Source organism: Trichechus manatus, unplaced genomic scaffold (genome assembly GCF_000243295.1).
Source record: "Trichechus manatus latirostris isolate Lorelei unplaced genomic scaffold, TriManLat1.0 scaffold00042, whole genome shotgun sequence".
Classification (NCBI taxonomy): domain Eukaryota; kingdom Metazoa; phylum Chordata; class Mammalia; order Sirenia; family Trichechidae; genus Trichechus; species Trichechus manatus.
Genome location: NW_004443978.1, coordinates 16,239,636 through 16,259,556, shown reverse-complemented (window position 1 = coordinate 16,259,556; position 19,921 = coordinate 16,239,636). Strand labels below are relative to the sequence as shown.

General features: G+C 37.4%; 1 protein-coding gene across 8 annotated transcripts in view; it reads right to left on the bottom strand.

Annotated features, from left to right (window-relative positions):
* Nucleotides 1-19,921, bottom strand: part of TASP1 (taspase 1) — a 383,025-nt gene that overhangs the window by 254,139 nt on the left and 108,965 nt on the right. The gene's annotated exons all lie outside the window — the stretch shown is intronic.

Below are 19,921 nucleotides of genomic sequence, written 5' to 3'. Positions count from 1 at the left end.
AGGGATGGTTCAATTTTAGAAAAACAATCAATGTAATCCATCACATAAATAAAACAAAAGACAAGAACCACATGATCTTATTAATTGATGCAGAAAAGGCATTTGACAAAGTCCAATACCCATTCACGATAAAAACTCTCAGCAAAATAGGAATGGAAGTGAAATTCCTCAACATAATAAAGGGCATTTATGCAAAGCCAACAGCCAACATCATCCTAAATGGAGAGAGTCTGAAAGCATTCCCCTTGAGAACAGGAACCCGACAAGGATACCCTTTATCACTCCTTTTATTTAACATTGTGCTGGAGGCCCTAGCCAGAGCAACTGGGCTAGAAAAAGGAATAAACAGCATCCAATTGGTAAGGAAGAAGTAAAAGTATCATTATTTGCAGATGATATGATCTTACACACAGAAAACCCCAAAGAATCCACAAGAAAACTACTGGAACTGATAGAAGATTTCAGCAAAGTTTCAGAATACAAACAAGATAAACATACAAAAAATCAGTTAGATTCCTCTACATCAACAAGGAGAACTTCAAAGAGGAAATCACCAAGTCAATATGATTTACAATAGCCCACAACAAGACAAAATACTTAGGAATAAATCTAACCAGAGACATAAAAGACCTACACAATGAAAACTACAAGACACTACTGCAAGAAACCGAAAGACCTACCTAAGTGGAAAAACATACCTTGCTCACGGACAGGAAGACTCGACATTGTGAAAATGTCAGTTCTATTCAAAGTTATCTGCAGATGCAATGCAATCCTGATCCAAAGCCCAGTGGTATTTTTTAATCAGATGGAGAAACAAATCACCAACTTCATATGAAAAGACAAGAGGCCCTGGATAAGTAAAGCATTATTGAAGAAGAAGAACAAATTGGGAGGCCTCACACTACCTGATTTTAGAACCTATTACACTGTCATGGTAGTCAAAACACCCTGGGACTGGTACAACAACAGATACATAGATCAATAGAACAGAATTGAGAATTCAGACATAAATTCTTCCACCTATGAGCAGCTGATATTTGACAAAGGCCCAAAGTCTGTTAACTGGGGAAAAGACAGTCTCTTTACCAAATGGTGCTGGCATAACTGGATATCTATCTTCAAAAAAAAACGAAACAAGACCCATACCTCACACCATGCACAAAAACTAACTCAGCATGGATCAAAGACCTAAATATAAAACCAAAAACGATAAAGATCATGGAGGAAAAAATAAGGACAATGCTAGGAGCCCTAATACATGGCATAAATAGAATACAAAACATAAATAACAGTCCTAAAAATCAAACACTTATGCTCATCAAAAGACTTCACCATAAGAGTAAAAACACAACCTACAGACTGGGAAAAAGATTTTGGCTACAAGTCCAATCAGCATTTAATCTCTAAAGTCTACAATATACTACAAAACCTCAACAACAAAAAGACAAATAACCCAATTAAAAAATGGGCAAAAGATATGAACAGGCACTTCACCAAAGAAGACACTCAGGCAGCTAACAGATACATGAGGAAATGCTCAGGATCATTAGCCATTAGAGAAACGCAAATCAAAACTACAGTGAGATATCATCTCACCCCAACAAGGCTAGGATTAATCCAAGAAACACCAAATAATAAATGTTGGAGAGGTTACTGAGAGACTGGAACACTTATACACTATTTTTGGGAATGTAAAATGGTACAACCACTTTGGAAATCTTTTTCATGCTCCCTTAAAAAGCTAGAAATAGAAGTACCATAAGATCCAGCAATCCCACTCCTTGGAATATATCCTAGAGAAATAAGAGCTGGCACCCAAATAGATATATGCACACCCATGTTCACTGCAGCACTGTTTACAATAGCAGAAAGATGGAAACAACCTAGGTGTCCATCAACGAACGAATGGTTAAACAAATTATGGTATGTTCACACAATGGAATACTACGCAACGATAAAGAAGAATGATGAATCTGTGAAACATCTCATAACATGGATGAATCTGGAAGGCATTATGCTGAGTGAAATTAGTCAGTCGCAAAAGGACAAATATTGTATAAGACCACTATTATAAGAACTCAAGAAAAATTTTAAGCACAGAAGAAAACAATCTTTGATGGTTACAAGGGTAGGGAGGGAGGGAGGGGGGTATTCACTAACTAGATAGTAGATGAGAATTATCTTAGGTGAAGGGAAGGACAACACACACTACAGAGGAAGTCAGCACAACTGGACTAAAGCAAAAGCCAACAAGTTTCCTGAATACAACTAAACACTTCAAGGGACAGGGTAGCAGGGGCAGGGGTCTAGGGAACATCTAGGTCAATTGGCATAACAAAGTTTATTAAGAAAATGTTCTGCATTCCATTTTGGTTAGTGGCGTCTGGGGTTTTAAAAGCTAGCAAGTGGCCAGCTAAGATGCATCAATTGGTCCAAACCCAGTTGGAGCAAAGGAGAATGAAGAACACCAAAGACACAAGGTAAATATTAGCCCAAGAGACAGAAAGGGCCACAGAAACCAGAGGCTCTATCAGCCTGAGACCAGAAGAACTAGATGGTGCCCGGCTACCACCAATGACCGCCCTGACAGGGAATACCACAGAGAGTCCCTGTTAGAGCAGGAGAAAAGTAGGGTGCAGAACTCAAATTCTAGTAAAAAGACCAGACTTAATGGTCTGACTGAGACTGGAGCAAACCCGGAAGACATGGCCCCCGGACTCTCTGTTAGCCCAGAACTGAAACCATTCCCGTAGCCAACTCTTCAGACATAGATTAGACTAGACTGTAAGACATAAAATGATACTCATGAAGACAGTGCTTCTTAGATGAAGTTGATACATGAGACTAAATGGGCAGCTCCTGTCCAGAGGTGAGATGAGAAGGCAAAAAGGAACAGGAGCTGGTTGAATGGACATGGAAATCCGGGGTGGAAATGAGGAGTGGGCTGTCACATTATAGGGGGAGCAACTAGGGTCACATAACAGTGTGTGTATAAATTTTTATATGAGAAACTAACATGAACTGTAAACTTTCACTTAAAGCACAATAAAAGTATTTTTAAAAAGGCAAAGTTAGTTCTATGAAAAAAACTACTTGCTCAATGAATGAATGATCTAAATCTGATAGACAATCTATGTGTTATTACCTAAATCTACGCAAAAGTGGATCTCTCCCTTCTTTCTTCTCCAGCACTAGCCTCACTCAGCAATCTCGAGTAGTAACTGATACTAGAATTCCAGCTGTTCCAAGTTGGCCTCACTCACACTTCCTCCAATGCAAATGTCTCTCTACCACCCACATCAAAATACTGCCCTTCTTCATGTCCTGTGGCCTCAAATGCCTACAGAAAAGGTTTCCTGAGTAGTTTCCCCACCCTACAGGAGCTTCTTGCACCCTGAAATCCCTAAAGCACGCAGTTCTTCCCTGTCCTGAAACACTCATCTTTCACTGGCTTGTTCAAGGATCTTTTGTGAGCCTATATTGCCCTTCATCCACCTATAACATAGTATCATGAAAATAAATATTTTTTTAACTGAACCTCACCAATAACTCAAACTCTGTGCCCTCTGAAACTGCATCTTCCTCAGTTTGTATGCAAAGTCCAAACTGCTAAAGTAGTTTACCTATTACCTCACAGATTTACATTTCTCTCTCATTATTTTCACATTTAGATCTTCCCTACATTTAACACTTTTGCACATCACTCCTAAATGAGTTCTTTCCTAATGGCACGTCCTTAAACAACTGCTATGGAGTCTTTGGCTGGTCCCCATAATAACCAAAGATCCTTATTTCAGGAGGTTTTCATACCCCTTTGGTCTACTGTGCAAAATAAACTTCTAAGGCTCCTACCATCAAACACTAAGCCTCTCACTTTATCTATAAAGAAATTATATGCCTTGATATTGGTCACACATTCTTCCATTCAAGCTTTTCTTTTGGAAATACTTCTTTACTGCTCTCCCACCCTCTTAGGTCATTTGGCACCCGATCACACTCTCTCATTTTTGACTAACCAATTCAGTATTCTTTAACTCCAAATTTCCTTGCTTTCCTAAAAGCTCTAAATAAATAATACTGGTATTATACTTTAGCTTTAACTTTGCTGTTTCCACTGGAAAGTTGATCATCCTTCACTATCTGATGCTCAGTTACAACTGCCTGGGAAATGTCTTTAAGGAAAATGAAGGAGTCAAGATTATTTTTGCAGCTTTATTCCATGAAGGCATGTATATCACAGTACTTGAGTGACAGAAAGAGCACAATATGCTACAAACATATCCACTATTAAGATACGAACTTTCTTATGTGGGCAGATTAAAAAATACATAAATAAATGAGCTAAAACCTTGCTAATTAAATAAACAGCAACAAAGTATCTCTATGAGAGCAGGCAACCTTTTTCAATTTAGTTGTCCAATTTGGATCTTTCCAGTAACACCTGGCCCTGGTCTGGACCTCTGGTCTTTCTTTTATTTCAGGGCATACATTTGCCTTCTCTGGTTAAAATTAAGCTTTTTCTTTTAAAAACCAGAGCTCTGTTGGCCTTTGAACTGAGTCTTAAAGCAGTGGGAAATAACAGATAAAGGACAAGAAGGTAACACGGACAATCTGGATTCTATTGCTGTCAAGGAAATGCCATGGCAACTGGGATGGGTCATTTGACCTGCATTCAAATTCAACCCTCTCCAGATTGAAGAACAGTATTTAACACTGACTTAATACAATAATAATTTAACCTGATTATGAGTTTTTTTATTGTTATATGTATATGTATGTAGGTATCTATGTGTGTGTGTATATATATATATATATATACACACTTGCCATTTCTGCATTCTTCACATGTACAATTCAGTGACATTAATGTTTATCGTGTTGTTCAACCATCACAATTATTTGTTTCCAAATTTCCTATCACCTTTAAACAGTAGCTGTATCTTCTAGGCAATGGGTCCCCCTTCACCTTCCCTCCCACCCACCACTGGTAACCACTAATAAACTTTGGTCTCTATATACTTACCTAGTCTAGATATTTCATGATATGAAATTTTTTTAAGTACAGCAATATCTACTTGACCATATAATTATGAGTATACCCACAAAAATATAAATTACTCAAAATGATAAATACATAACAACTAAACATAAACATATGAGAATGAAAAAGGGAAAGACAAAATACACACGTATTTTCTCTTTGTGCCACAATAGATTGAAATGTTATTAGAAAGTAGAGATAAATCAAAGAATTATAAAGAGTGAGAAAGGAGCCAAATGTATGCTAGGACATAAAATACAATTTAAGTTAACTATACGATAGTACTGTATCCTATAAATTCTAAAGCCATTCAAATTAACTTCAGTGATATTTTCAGAGACCCCTCAACAGTCAAAAGCTGTGTTTAATGCAAACAGCCATCAGAATGGGCCCCATTCATACATATATCAAAATATTCTCATTTGCTTCTAAGCACAGTTAGTGGAAATAAAAGGTACTCCTGGGCAACTCTAGCTGTGGATAATCTCTCTGTGGATTATGTGCTAAATTCTGTGGACAGTGGATATCAACTGATATCCCTCACACCCAGGATCACAAGCTGCCAAAACCAGAGTTTGATTTGACCAGCAAAGTATATTTTTGGTATTACACATTTTATTTTTAATACCTTAAAATGAAGTATTTATCACCAATCGACCCTACTCTCTTACACTTCTCTTAGATTTTTCTCACACAGTTAGGTTACCTGCCTGTCCTGCTAAACATCTGAGTTTGAAACTCCTGTCCTATAGGATTCTGCAGTGCAATCAAGCTCATCCATTCACAGGCCTCCAAACCTAGAAGGACTTTCTGAAAATTATCACCAACAAACATCTCCCCAACCAGATAGTTAAGTTCTATCTTTTATCCAACATGCAGCTTAAAATCCGCCTCTTACATAAAGCCTTCCGTGAGAAATTCAACACTCCTCAACAGCGACTTGATGATGAATTCCTCATGACCTCAGCCTGCACAGATCAATGTGGCAATCAAAATAGAGCACTGTCTACTCTTTGGGTCAATGATCCAAAGAGAGACATTCTGCAAACCTTAACACTTCTTTAAGTGCTTGTAAAATGAAAATGCTCTCAACACAGTAAAAAAAAAAAAAAAAAGCAATCACAAGCTTCATAACTTTGTCTGAACTTGCAAGGCAATCTATATTTCCATCGAAAGATCGTTGGCTCCTCCTGGAAAATCACACATTCAAAATACACAGGTGCTTGGAAATGAGTAGCAATTCTTGTTGTGGTGAGGCTCCATTCTTTTTCCTAGAAAAAGACATAGTCTAGCAGTGCATTGCTAAACAGGCATTTTTACTTGTATCACAGGACAGGCTCTTATTCAAGTTTCTCTAGATGAGCACGCCCCCTTGTGGGTACTTCCTGACTCATTTCTTTACAATGGTTGGTTGAGCTTGCGAAGCTGTTTCAAAGAGGTATTTCCTGACAATCATTACATATTATCTTTAAGATCTCTACAATGTTGAACAAATACAATAATATTATTCAATAATATTTCAGATAACCTAATCCTCTTCTCTCATTATATCCCCATATACAAGCTTATTTTTAAAACTGAAGCATGGTTTTGGTTTAAGATATGTTTGAAGCACTTAAACAATAGATTCAAACCTATCTTGAAAAGACTATAAGACTAATTATTAAACAAAATATATGTTTTACACCCTCAAAATTAATATTAGAATCGACTTTAGATGTTTAAATAAATAATGTTAACTGAATAAAGGCACTATTTCCAGGGTAAAAACACAAAATGCTGATACCTCCATGAGCTTAAACACATGATACACCAATCTAAAATGGTAAGGTAGGATATAAGTGTCAAATGTGTAAAACAGACAATTCAACAACTATTTACTGAGTGCCTATTGCTTGTGTTAGGTAGAAGGAAGAAATTTGTTCTGATCTGGACAGCATTTAGACTGGCCCATAAAGGAGGACTTGGATCAGAAGTTCAGCAGGCAGTATGGTTGGTATTTTATTGTAACTATTTACTCCATGAAAGGAAAAGAATATTAGAAAAAACTTAGAAGTGAGACCCTTTGGCAAATTTATGGAAAACTGAATAGAAGTATTTGGCTAGAAAAAAAAACATTATTCTAGAAGAAGAAAAATGGAAAGTAGTTTGGGGCCAGGCTCCTAAAGCCACGTTCAAAGGTTTGGGTTTTAATCTACAGACAGTAAAGAATCTATTAAAGTTAGTGCAGTTAGTCCAAATAAAAGTAGCATGGACATAATTTCTATGGATTATGTGCCAAATTCTATGGACAGTGTAACCTAATCCAACTGACATCCCTCACACCCAGGATCACAAGCTGCCAAAACCAGAGAGCAACAAGACCAATGCAGGTATTTTTAGGAAAATACATCTAGGAATAGCGCAAAGAATTAAAGAAAATGAAGCAAGGCTAGAAGCAGGGAAGCCTGTTATAAAGATATTGCAACATTCCAGCCATTAAGGGTGAAAAGATATGGGTTTGGATGGTGGTGAATCTGCCAAGAAGAAATAAAAAGAAAACAATTAATGGAGCATGTATTCACTAAACAAATGTTTACTGAGTACTTATTATATGGCAAGCTAAGAAACCATGGTGAATAATACAGAGTCCCTGTCCTCCTGGAACCTATAATCTAGTGTAAGAGAAAGACATTAAAGAATCTCACCAATAATGATATGAAGGTAGTTGAAGCAATATGATAGCTTAAAGTAAAAAAGGTGGGAGTGGATGAGGCAGCATTCCCAGGATCTGGAATCAAAGAAGCAAAGGCCTTGAAACAGAAAGGAACTTGGCAAACAACAAGACCCAGAGTAAGAGTGACAGGACAGAAGGCTGGAAAGAAAGACAGGCACCTGCCCCTGTAGGGCCCTGTGGGCTCTGCTGAAGAGCCTATACTTTATTCTTAAGAGTAGCTGGAAGTCGCTGAAAGTTTTAAACAGGCACATAACAAACTCAAATTGTACTTTTAAATGACTCCATGGATGCTGTACATAAAGCTGTCCGGAAGGGAGCAACAGCAGCAGTAGTGGGCAGATGGGTCAGAATGCTACTGCAGTCATGGAGGAGAGAATGAGGTTCAATTTTAGATGTGCTGGGTTAGGGTACGATGGGTCAAACAAGTGAAAATGTACAATAGGCATGTGGAATAGGGCAACCAGACAGTTTGGGACATGAAAAGGGAATGGAAATATAAATTTTGGTTCATCCATTCAAAAAAGTTGTATTAAATGGTTGTTATGCGTCAGGTACTCTGCTAGGCAGGGGCAACACACAGAGCAAGCATCCTTGACTTGAGGGAGCTGGCTGCCTGATGAAGACCTGACTTGTGAAGAATGAAAATGACCTGGAGACAAACTCTGGAGCAAGGAGAAAGAGCTGCAGCTCAAAGAAAGGATTTCTAGTTGACCTGGAGGAGAGCTAAATGAGTAAGATGACATGAAGTTACTAACTGAATTTAATCATACAACTCTCAACCCTTCTAGGGTTTTCTGTGTTCATTTAAACAATAATTACTAAGGTGGTGCTTTCCTAGGCCCATTGTGACAAATCTGGAAGAAGAAAGCAATGATTCTCAAATGCTGGCCTGACAGTTTATCCCTCCCTGCAGATTCTGATTGAGTATGTCTAGAGTAGAGCCCCAGAATCTGCAGTTTTAAAACTCCCGAAGCGAATCTCATTGTCAGCCAGGTTTAGGATCCACTAGAATAAGGAATCATTTAATGAGATAATCAAGGTGGCTGGAAAAACTCCATGTTGCCAATGAAAATGTATTAGAGAATTATTGAGCTGGAAAGGACCATGGTATTATCTTGTCCAAAATATGACTTTACGCTGAGGAATAAAGTCTAGAGAGGTTTCACATCTGCCCGAGGTCTCTGAGGTAGCTAATGGCAGAGCCTGGACTAGACATTCTGGTCCACTGCATCCCATCTCTCAATCCCATTCAGGATGGACTCTCCATCCAGTCTGCAGAACAGCCTGCCCTCTATCCTCAAGAAATCTCAGTCTCAGATCTTGAATTGTAAATAGTCCCTGGCATCTAACTATTTATTCACAATCTTCTAGGCTGATTAGAGTAGACGTGGCCCAAGAGAGCCTTTAAAAACCCATAGATAGCTTTCTTCCAACCTAATTAAGCACTGATTCTTGTCTTCTAACCTTAAAACATCTTTGTTATTGATCTGTCTGTATGTATGTGCATACACATACACACACACACACATCTTTTCGTGTAATGGTTTATTCTACTGGTCTAACTAGTTATGCCCGTGTCAGCATTGCTATGTCTATGACAGGCCAACTCAGGTCATTAGCATGGTAATGTTATATAACGACATACTTAAAAGTTTTGATTTAGAATCCAATGTTCTTAACACCATGGTCTGAGCCAATTCCCAGATATGACGGCTTCTATTTGTAATGCCAGTGAGAGTCTAATCTCTGGAGATATTTCCTGTTAAAAAAGCTACAATAAGTGATTTCTACGTAAGATCAATTGGGACTATTCCAGTGATAATGAAGGAATGATCTTTTTTCCTCCATTAATTCTGTCAAATACTAAAAAATAAAGGAGGCTTTGCAGGGCTTTTAAATATCAAAAATTGAAGGATGATTCACAAGTCTGACAATAAAAGAAAAAAAAGCCCGCTGCCATCGAGGCAATTCTGACTCATAGCAATATCTGATGTCAACTAACAACACGTACCATGGAAAACCACAGGTTACTTCCATTGTAAAATAAAAACAGCAGTTTAGATTTGTTATCACTGACTTCTTGCCTCAATCTTACCTCACTTATTACTTTAAGACAATATAGCCTTAAAGTACAGACTGCTATGGATTTAAGGAAGATGGGGGAGGAAACCCAAGCTACTAGCTATTAAATCTTTATATGAGAACTTAGAAGCCTTTTCTGAAACAGGAAAAAGAAAAGTACTGCAATTGTCCAGCCATCAGGGGTTGAAAGTTCTGGACATAGATATTGGTAAATTGAGATAGTCATCATAGACATTTAAAGAATCTTCATCAAGTTATACTGCAAAGGAATGCTGATCATCAGGTTCCATAACTTATATCAATCCATGAGGTGGTGGTAATATAGTAATTCATTTAATTAAGTTATTCACTACCAACTGATTTACATGTAAAATCTATAGGCTCACCCAGTAACTAAGATAGTCTTAGGTACAGCAAATGCAATTTTTAATATATTACAGTTGGCCCTCTGTATCCACAGGTTCTACAGTCAGCTTCAATGAACTGCAGATTGAAAATATTTGGGGGGGAGGGGACTTCCAAAAAGCAAAACGTGAACTTGTGCACGCCAAGCACTATGCTGAATCCACGCAAATAAAATGTGTCAGCATACCCTGCTGTAGCCTCCCACCATTTCACAGATCCTCAGTCTCTCTCCAGCACTCGCTGTTTGAGCACTGTTTGCCTCATGCTTGTTCATTTGCTACTTGCATTGTGTGCACCCTTACTCCCTAAACAATACAGTATAACAACTATTTACATGGTATTTACATTATATTAGATATTATAAGTAATCTAGAGATGATTTAAAGTATGGGGGGGATGTGCATAGGTTATATGCAAATACTACACCATTTTATATAAGGGACTTGAGCATCCTCAGATTTTTATTTGATCCTGGAACCAATCCCCCATGGATACCAACACACGACTGTACTTACAATTCAAAGAAATAACTTCAAACAGAAGATAATGACTTCACAGGACAAATTTTCAGTTTGATGAAAATACTTGAATATATATTTATGTAAAAGAGAAGTCAAAGAAGTTTCTTAGTTCTGTTTACTTGTATATTCATGTACTAACGATCTTCTTGAGAAATACCACAAAACTCCAAATCAAGTAGATTTCTAGAAAAGACTAATTACTCCTTTCCCTGCAAACATAATGCACAGACATGTACATAAGTACAAATAGAACAATCTGAGGAAAACATTTCTTTTTGGTGCATTTATTTTCTTTGATCTTAACCTACCCCTCACCCAAAAAATACAGTGATTTAGTATGATACAGTTAAGCATTTACATAATAATTTCAAGATGGTGGATAAAAAGGAAAAACGTTATGCACAATATACTTCAAAAGAATAGAAATGTATTTATATGAAGCACACAAAGCAAGGCCTGACATTTTCTTTCTGAAACATGTGGCCAATTTGATATCCCTATGTAGTGGTTAAAAAACACAAAATTAAAAGTTGTAGCATCTCTTTAGAGTGCTTTTGAGCACACAACATTGCATAAGAGCTCCAAATAGTGCGCAGTATCTAAATTTGTTCATTAGAAATTGAAAAAGGAAAGATATTCACAGTGGAAAAGGCCTGATTATCTTTCATTCACTACTCTATACAAGTACCATTTTACCTAAAAACTACTGAAATTAATTGAAAATTTAAATTACTTCATAAAAGTGGTGGGAGGAGGCAAAGAATAACTATGTACATTAAACTGTAAAATCTGTTATTAAAGAAAAAGAGATGGAAACTATTTTGATAATCTGCTTGTGAAATATAAAGAGGGGAGAAAAAGGCTTGAAACATCAAAAATATTAAGATAACAATACCCAACCTCTTTCGATACTCTAAGAATAAAACAATCCCTTCCAGTCATATCCAAGGCTGGCTGTTTGAAACTGATATTTATGAAATCTAAATTATGATATGCACTGAGTCTCTCTGTTTTCCCAATGTGAGTATCTGCTCTTCGTAGCAAATGTTTCCTGAAACTACCTTAATCAGTTCTGAATCATAAGCAAGAACAGCAACCGGTCAATGAGTTGACAAGTTTATTCCAAAGGAAAGGTATCATCTTTCAAATGTGATAAAGATTAGCACCAACACACATACCTTTTTCTTTTTGGATCAGAACAAAGCAAAAAAAAAAAAAAAAATTAAATTAAAACCTGTAATCACTTCCTGACATATGCCACAGGAAATTTTTGATAATTATGCTAACAACGATAGTCCGTGGCAATACTGTCAGGGGAGATACAGCTGCCAATCTGCAGGAATTATAATGGACAGAGGAACGTGCTAAACTGCACTAAGAATATGTGATCAGCAAAACTCAGCTTGAAGGAAACGTCACAGAACAAACAGTCCAAGTTCCTTTATAGAACAGACAGTCTTGTTTTGCACAATTCTGATACACATGAATTTCAGTAACTATAATTTAGTTAAATAGAACTAGTCACCCAACAACACAGTTCAAACTTCAGTTACTGTGGTATATTAAATAGAAGTACATAAAGTACAAATGTCACTGCTAGTTCCTCACTCCACAAATTACTGCATAAACACCAGCTGCCCATCATGATTGGTGACCAATCACATCACTTCTTTCAAAGTCCATCTCTCAGTGATAGGTCACTGTACACAGACAGCAAAGTGTGTAGTTGTGTTGTCTCCTTGTTTCCCAGTGATAAATTCACAAGACATTTTACAAAAATGAAAATTCAAAAGTGGGAACTAGTCAACAAAGATGAACATGGAGCAAAGAAACAAAAAGTAATAATACTGGAAGTATGAATCAAACAAAAATGGAATTACAGAAGAAACAGCTGGGTTTCTTCTGAAAGTACAGAAGAATTTAGTTGAACATGGGAATGTTTGACATTGCCACAGTTCAAGGGACTCTAGATATGTAGTCAGATAAACTTAGCGAAGGCAAATTTATCAACATAAATGAGAAATGCAGTTATGACAAAAAGAATGACAATGTCCCAGAGGAAGTGACACTGGCAAAAAAACTTAACATGAAGGGCAATCTGGCAGATATTCTATGACACTGAAGAACAAAGGATAAAATGGTGAAAGCTGATCCAAATTTAAAAAGGAGTATAACAATTCACCATGGCATAGAAATTTATTTCACATATAAGTTACGTAACAAGAAAGCAGCAAGCACTATTCGAATTATTCCTGATACTTTATCAAAAAAAAAATTTAATTCTTAATGTTTTAAATTAGTGTAGCAAATAAATGTTACTTTTACTTTTTTGTTTCCCTATACATTTATAACCAACAGTAAAAGAGTTTGGTTTTTTTTTAATACAATGATATTTTATTAATAAAAAACCCATTGTCGTTTAGTCAATTCCAGCTCATAGCGACCCTACAGGACAGAGTAGAACCACCCCAGTTTCCAAGGCTGTAATCTTCACAGAAACAGACTGCCACATATTTCTCCTAAGGAGCAACTGGTGGGTCCAAACCACCAACCTTTTGACCTTTCAGTTAGCAGCCAAGCACTTAATCACTTCTCCACCAGGGCTCCTTATTTTATTAATAGCTATTTCAATTTGTTAGAACAGTGTATGTTCCTCTAAGTTCAGCTAGTTCTTTATGTAAAGCTATTTCTAACTAGCCCCCGCTCCTCACTTTTTTGTTTGTCTCCAGATCAGAAGCTTGGTGTATAGAACCAGCAACTTATCTCGCCCAGGCTGCCATTTGCTTTCTCTCTCCTTCAAACCCAATGACTCACAAACACAGTAAATGAGTTCTTCATGTTTTGACAAAAATGTTTAAAGGTAATTGAACAGTATAATTTTTTTCCCATTAAGACTACTTTGCACAGTTTCAGCCTGCACTGTCATTTTTATAGTTTGGCACTGCCATGCGAAGTATGGACTATCTGTGTACCATAAGGGAAAAACTGAAAAACCAAAAAACCAAACCCGCTGTTGTCAATTCCGACTCATAGCAACCCTATAGGACAGAGTAGAACTGCCCCATAGAGTTTCCAAGGAGCATCTGGTGGATTTGAACTGCTAACCTTTTGGTCGGTAGCCATAGCCCTTAACCACTACGCCACCAGGGTTTCCAAGTATGGGAAAGAAACGGGTAAAAGAAAAATCCAGGTTAGTTGGTTGCACCCAAAGAGGGAGGTAGAACAAGGATTTTCACATTACAGTACAATACTACAGTTAGATAGTAATGTTGTCCTTCTCCAGGATCTTCTAAGTCATAAAAAAAATAAGGCTGAAACAGAAATGTAAATTTCTAAGAACGTACAATTACTAAGAATTCATACTCCTTATTTTTTAATATTATACCTTAAAATCCATGTATCTGAATGAAGAGATAAAATGTGCTTTACTTGATTTTTGTGTAGATTAGCTGCTTAACCTAATATCAATTTGTAGTAATAAGGGAACATGTTAATGGGGCGGCAGGGGAGACACAAAAAAGTTCTATTTATGCTATATATTATAAATTGCCTATGCAATAACCACTCCACTCCAACCTCCTTTGATAACAAAACTATGATTTTGTTTGAGAAAACAATGTGTCTATGAGATGGTAATTATGAACTTTCACTAAATTTCCCAGACTCTCTTTCAGCTGGGAATAGGTGTGTGACCGAATTGTGCCCCTTTCCCCACTATCCCCCAAAATAACTAAGGAGAAGTCTCTTGAAGGGAGATTCTGGAAAAACTTTTGCATTCCAGAAAAAAAAGAGACAGATACATGTGGCATTAAACCTCTCCTCCATTCTGCCTTCCTTTCACCTTGAATGCACATGAGACATCTAAGATTGCAGGAGCCACATTATATTCATGAGGCAAAGGCATAAGAGAAAGGCCCAAGAGAATCCCAGATATGTTGGTCCCAGCATCATGAAAAAACTAATGCCAACAACCAACCACTTCTGACTATGTGGCAAAAGGCCAGGGAGCAGGGGGACATACATGGATTTCCTAAGCTCCAGTCAGGTTTTCTACTGTTTGCAGCCAAAAGCATTTCAGGAACTAACCATTCTTAGTTTAAACTAAATCAAATATAAATGCATATCAAAGACTAAAAACAAAAACAGTAATTTATTGAGGTAGCAAGCTGATTAGATATTTTTCTTGCTTTAATTGCTTTAATTTTGATTTCCACTGGTACTATGATAATGTTTGTGTGATCGGTTACTTGTTTAAACACACACAGAGAGACACAAAAACGCCAATGCAACAAAAATTTCTGAATTTGTCAACTTTGTTTTCAGGTTTTAAAATATTGATTTATTCAGCTATATACTTCTTTTAAGGCAATGTCTGCCTCCTTCAACACTGACTAACAAAAATGTGAACATTCAGAAAGTTACCAAACACTCTACTCTTTTTATTATACTTATATACCCAACTCACAGCTTCTTTTATGTAGCCACAACAAACAGTAGTACTGGACCTTCGTCAATGCTTGCTAACCAAAACCATGCCGAAACTATACACACAGGACAGGGAGAAACAAACTAAATACAGGTCGATTTAGAAAATAGCTATTGGCCCTTTCCTGTCATATTTCTGAAAAAAAATTACTATACTTCCTCTTAAAAATTAGAATTTTCTGCCCCATCGGCTCATTACCTGGTGGTCTTTTCTTTGTGGGTACATGTTTTATTATCTTTAGTACTGGAGGCAAGACCTCCCAAAGTTATGCAGCGAACAGCTATAACACAAAGCCTCTGGCCTACATCATCCCCTAAAAGCACGGGCTGGGTCTGTCATTTTTGTAGGTCAATATTGAGAACAGTGCTTTGTCACTATTAAAGCTTATTCTTAGTATTAAGATATTTTCCTGTCATTCAACATGTCTAAAATATTCTGTTTGAATCATGCCTGAATTCAGTTTCTTCACTCACCACCCTTCCCTCCTCCACTGCAAGATTCTGTCCAGAAAAACTAACTTGGGTGTTGCTGTTGTCGTTGTTGTGTGCTGTCCAGTCAATTCTGACTCATAGCGACCCTACAGGACAGAGTAGAACTGCCCCATAGCATTTCCTAGGCTGAAATCTTTACGTCAGGTCTTTTATCCCTCAGAGCAGCTAGTGGGTTTGAACCACTGACCTTTCAGTTAGCAGCCAAGACCTTAACCATGGAGCTGCCGGGGTAGGAGTTTTCTCTTTCTCAGGCTAAGTAAACTTTAAAGATGAAGGCCACATGGCGGAGACTACGGTGTTTATGACTGTCAGTGGTAGCCACAAAGCACTTGACCATCCATTTTCACTTTTGTTCCTTGTAACAGCCCTGTTAACAGAGTAAAATACCACTATTCTCATTTTGGAGCCCTGGTGGCTCAGTGGTTAAGAGCTCGGCTGCTAACCAAAAAGTCAGCAGTTCAAAGCCACCAGCTACTCCTTGGAAACCCCACGGGGCAGTTCTACTCTGTCCTACAGGGTCACTACGAGTCAGAATCGACTCGAAGGCAACGGGTTTTTTGTTTGTTTATTCTCATTTTAAAATAAGGCAACTGAGGCTCTGCATGTTAAATAATGCATTAAGTTCACAGAACATAACTGACTATGGTGTCTCTCTCTCACCACTGCATGGCAAATCTTCTCAAACTTCACCTTTATTCTCCCTCATCAACCCATCCCTCACTGGCGTTTGATTTCACTATGTCACAGAAACCATCCTTGCCCAGGTAAGTCTCCAGGAGCCAAATGTAATGGCCTGGTCTCTTAGCTGTCTTCTCAGCAGCATTTGACTCAGAAGATTGCCTTCTTTTAAACTCTTCTGCTGGCTCCTGACACTCTCCTGGTTGTACCTCTCTGCTAAGCTGACTACTACTTTTCAGTCTCTTTTGCTAGCAATTCCTCCTCCCAACTTCTATGTGTTGAACTGTCCCAGGGTTCAGTTTTCAGATCTCATCCATAAGTGAGCTCCTCTAGTCACAGAGATTTATATTCCATATGATGCCAATAATTTTCAAACGAGTATCTCCTGCTTGACCTGCCCATGAGCTTCAGACTCACATAACCAACTCCACAGTTATTATTTTCCACCTGCCGTAGGAAGTTTTTTACTGGAAACCTTCTTATCCAATATGAGTGGCTGGTTAAAATTTTCAAAAGTTGAAAATTCTCTGGGTAAAGTAGTAATCACCAAGGGAAAAAAAAGGACACATACCTTAAACACTTTATTTTTGTTTATAACACAAATGTTTATTCATTAGCAAATCTTTTCATGTGGGACCATGGCCTTTTCTTTGACAATAGTCCACGGATAAATGTTCCATATCATCTCTCCTGCATAACTAAAGCACACTGAATTATTCCATGATTTTCAGTTTCATTTTATTTAAAATAGAATAGCAACACAAAGGTACTAGCAAAGCATTCTGAATGCTTCTAGATATTTTATTATTTACCCCAATCTTTTACAGTTGGCTTGCCCATAATCAATTCTACATCTTTTTTATAAATCAACTCTGCTTTTTCAAGTCTTTCCACTTAATTTTCAAACAGCCAACTTTCTTTTTAAACTCAATATTCATCAGTTTACATGAAATTTAACAAATTATGTAATTACAGTGATAAAAACGACCATCATAACCTAGTGGCATATACTCCACCTGAAAGGAGCAGAGAGTATGGCTCAAAAAAGGCAGCCAATTAGCTTTGAGTGTCTGGGTGCTGCTGGCACCAGATAGTATGTTTTATGGTAAAAATGAAAAGCACTGGTTAAGACAACCCCATTAACTGGAGATAAGAAAATTCTTGATTTCCACTTCCCACCATGAAGCAATATATTCTCCAGCCGTCCTCATCTTTGTAAATGTCAATACTTAAATGCTCAAGCTAAAACCTTCAATCTATTCAAGCTAAAATGTTCTTCTCTCTTCCTCTCCAGGACATGAGGTATCGATAATTCCTGTCCTTCTAGGAACCCTCAAAATATACCCTGGATGTATCTCCATCTCCATCCCTCTCACCTCAGTCCAAGTTGCCATCATCTTTCCACTGTAGCCCCTTCCTAACTAGTCTTCTGGCTTCTACTCTTGCCTCCCACTTTGATCCTTTCTCCATGTAGGAAGCCTGGGAGAACTTTATAAAATGTGAATGAGACAGCATCGCTTCCCTGCTTTAAACTTGTCAGTGGCTACCCATTATTCTTGAAGATAGATCCAAGCCCCTTGCCATGATCAGTTGTTGTATACCGTCAAGTCAATTTTGACTCACGGCGACAGCATGTGACAGAGCAAAACTGTTCCAGAGGGTTTGCTTGGCTGTAATCTTTACGGAAGCAGATCACCAGGTCTTTTTCCTGCGGAGCTGCTGGGTGGATTTAAACCACCGACCTTTTGGTTAGCAGCCGAACACTTAACTGTTGTGACACCAGGTCTCCATTGCCATGATCTACCAGATCCTAAAGGAGCTAGCCCCTCTCTCTAGCTTCATCTCATACCATTCTCCCCTTGTTCACTCTGCTTTAGGCACACTGACTCCCCTTCTCCATTCCTCCAATATGCCAGGTCTCCTCCCCCTCTCCCCATCAGGGCCTCTGCACATGCAGTTCATTCTTCCTGCTTCAGCATTCTTCCACTGACTCTTTATAAAACTCACCTATCTTTCAGGTGTTGCCCCAAACGTTATCCCCTCATAGGGGTCTCTAGTGATCATCTTAACTAGAGGAGTCTTCCTTCCAGTACTCATATCCAAGTTATTCTCTATCATATCATCTTAAATTTTTTTTTCCTTCATAGCAGTTACCAAACACAGTAACTATCTTAATTATAGGATTATATGTTTCAGGCTCTATCCACTAAAACAGAGGCTCTCATTAGACTATAAACTTTCACGATCTTGTTCACCATTGTTTTCATACTATCCACTCTGTACTAAGATTAGTTGCTCAATAAATATTTTCTGAATGAAAAAATGAATTAACTAAATAAGACCAGCTGAAGACAGTTCTCCATAATATCAATTAATATTTCCATGCATAAAAATTCTAATCTGATGTCCACAAAAAAAGACCTGTACAAGAATGTTCTTGGAGCTTTATTCATAATCGTAAAGGACTGGAAACAAACAAAAAGTCCATCAAGAGGAGGATAAACAAATTACAGTATGAATATACAGGGGATATTATTCAGCAATAAAAAAAGAATGAACCAGCAATATAATGTCTCAAAAACATTTTTTGAAAGAAGCAAAACAGAAAGGAGTACATTTTGTATGAATTCATTTATATAAAATTCAAGAAGCAAATGAAACTCATGGTGATAAAAATCAGAATAGTAGTTGCCTACAGAGGGTAGGGATTAACTGGAAGGGAACACAGGGAACTAGAAATATTCTGTATCTTCACAGGTTGATAGGTTACATAGGTGTATACATTAATAAAAACTGATTAAATGGTTCACTGTAAGCAAATATTATCACAATTGTTTAAACATAACAAAAATCCCTAAATCTGCTCATCCAAATATCACATAGAATGCAGAAACCCAAGAAACAGAGCCATACTACTCTCTACCTTCACTGAGATTTACTTATCAATTTATTCATTTGGCTCTAAAATGCTACTTATCTGTGGCAGAAAAATAAAAAAGCATGGATCAAACTGATCAACTGTCTCACGTGGCAAGAGACTGAGAACATATCTAATAGTATCAAAGATGATTTATTATGCATTTACATAAGGGTAAACCATATAAAATTATGACAGAAAGCATAAAACTTTATATAAGCAACGGTACAAGGACTAATCATCAAAGAATATTAATGAGGTACCAAGGTATATCAAATGCCCATATGATCTGAGATGTTCATCATGAATTGTGTGCCAAGTTATAATAAGGCTGAGCATGAATGCTGGGGTTTTCAACTTCTTTCTACATCCCTAAACACCTAAGGAATGCTACACGTGAACTCATGATGGCAAACTAACGTGTGAAAGCAAAAAAAGAATGTCAGAACAGGGAACAGACACATGTAATATAAATCCAATATATACATTTCCTTACATACATACCATAACCCCTGAGTAGTCACATGAAAAATCAGCATCTAGAGCTGCACAGTTAAAACAGCAGTCATGAGTCACATCTA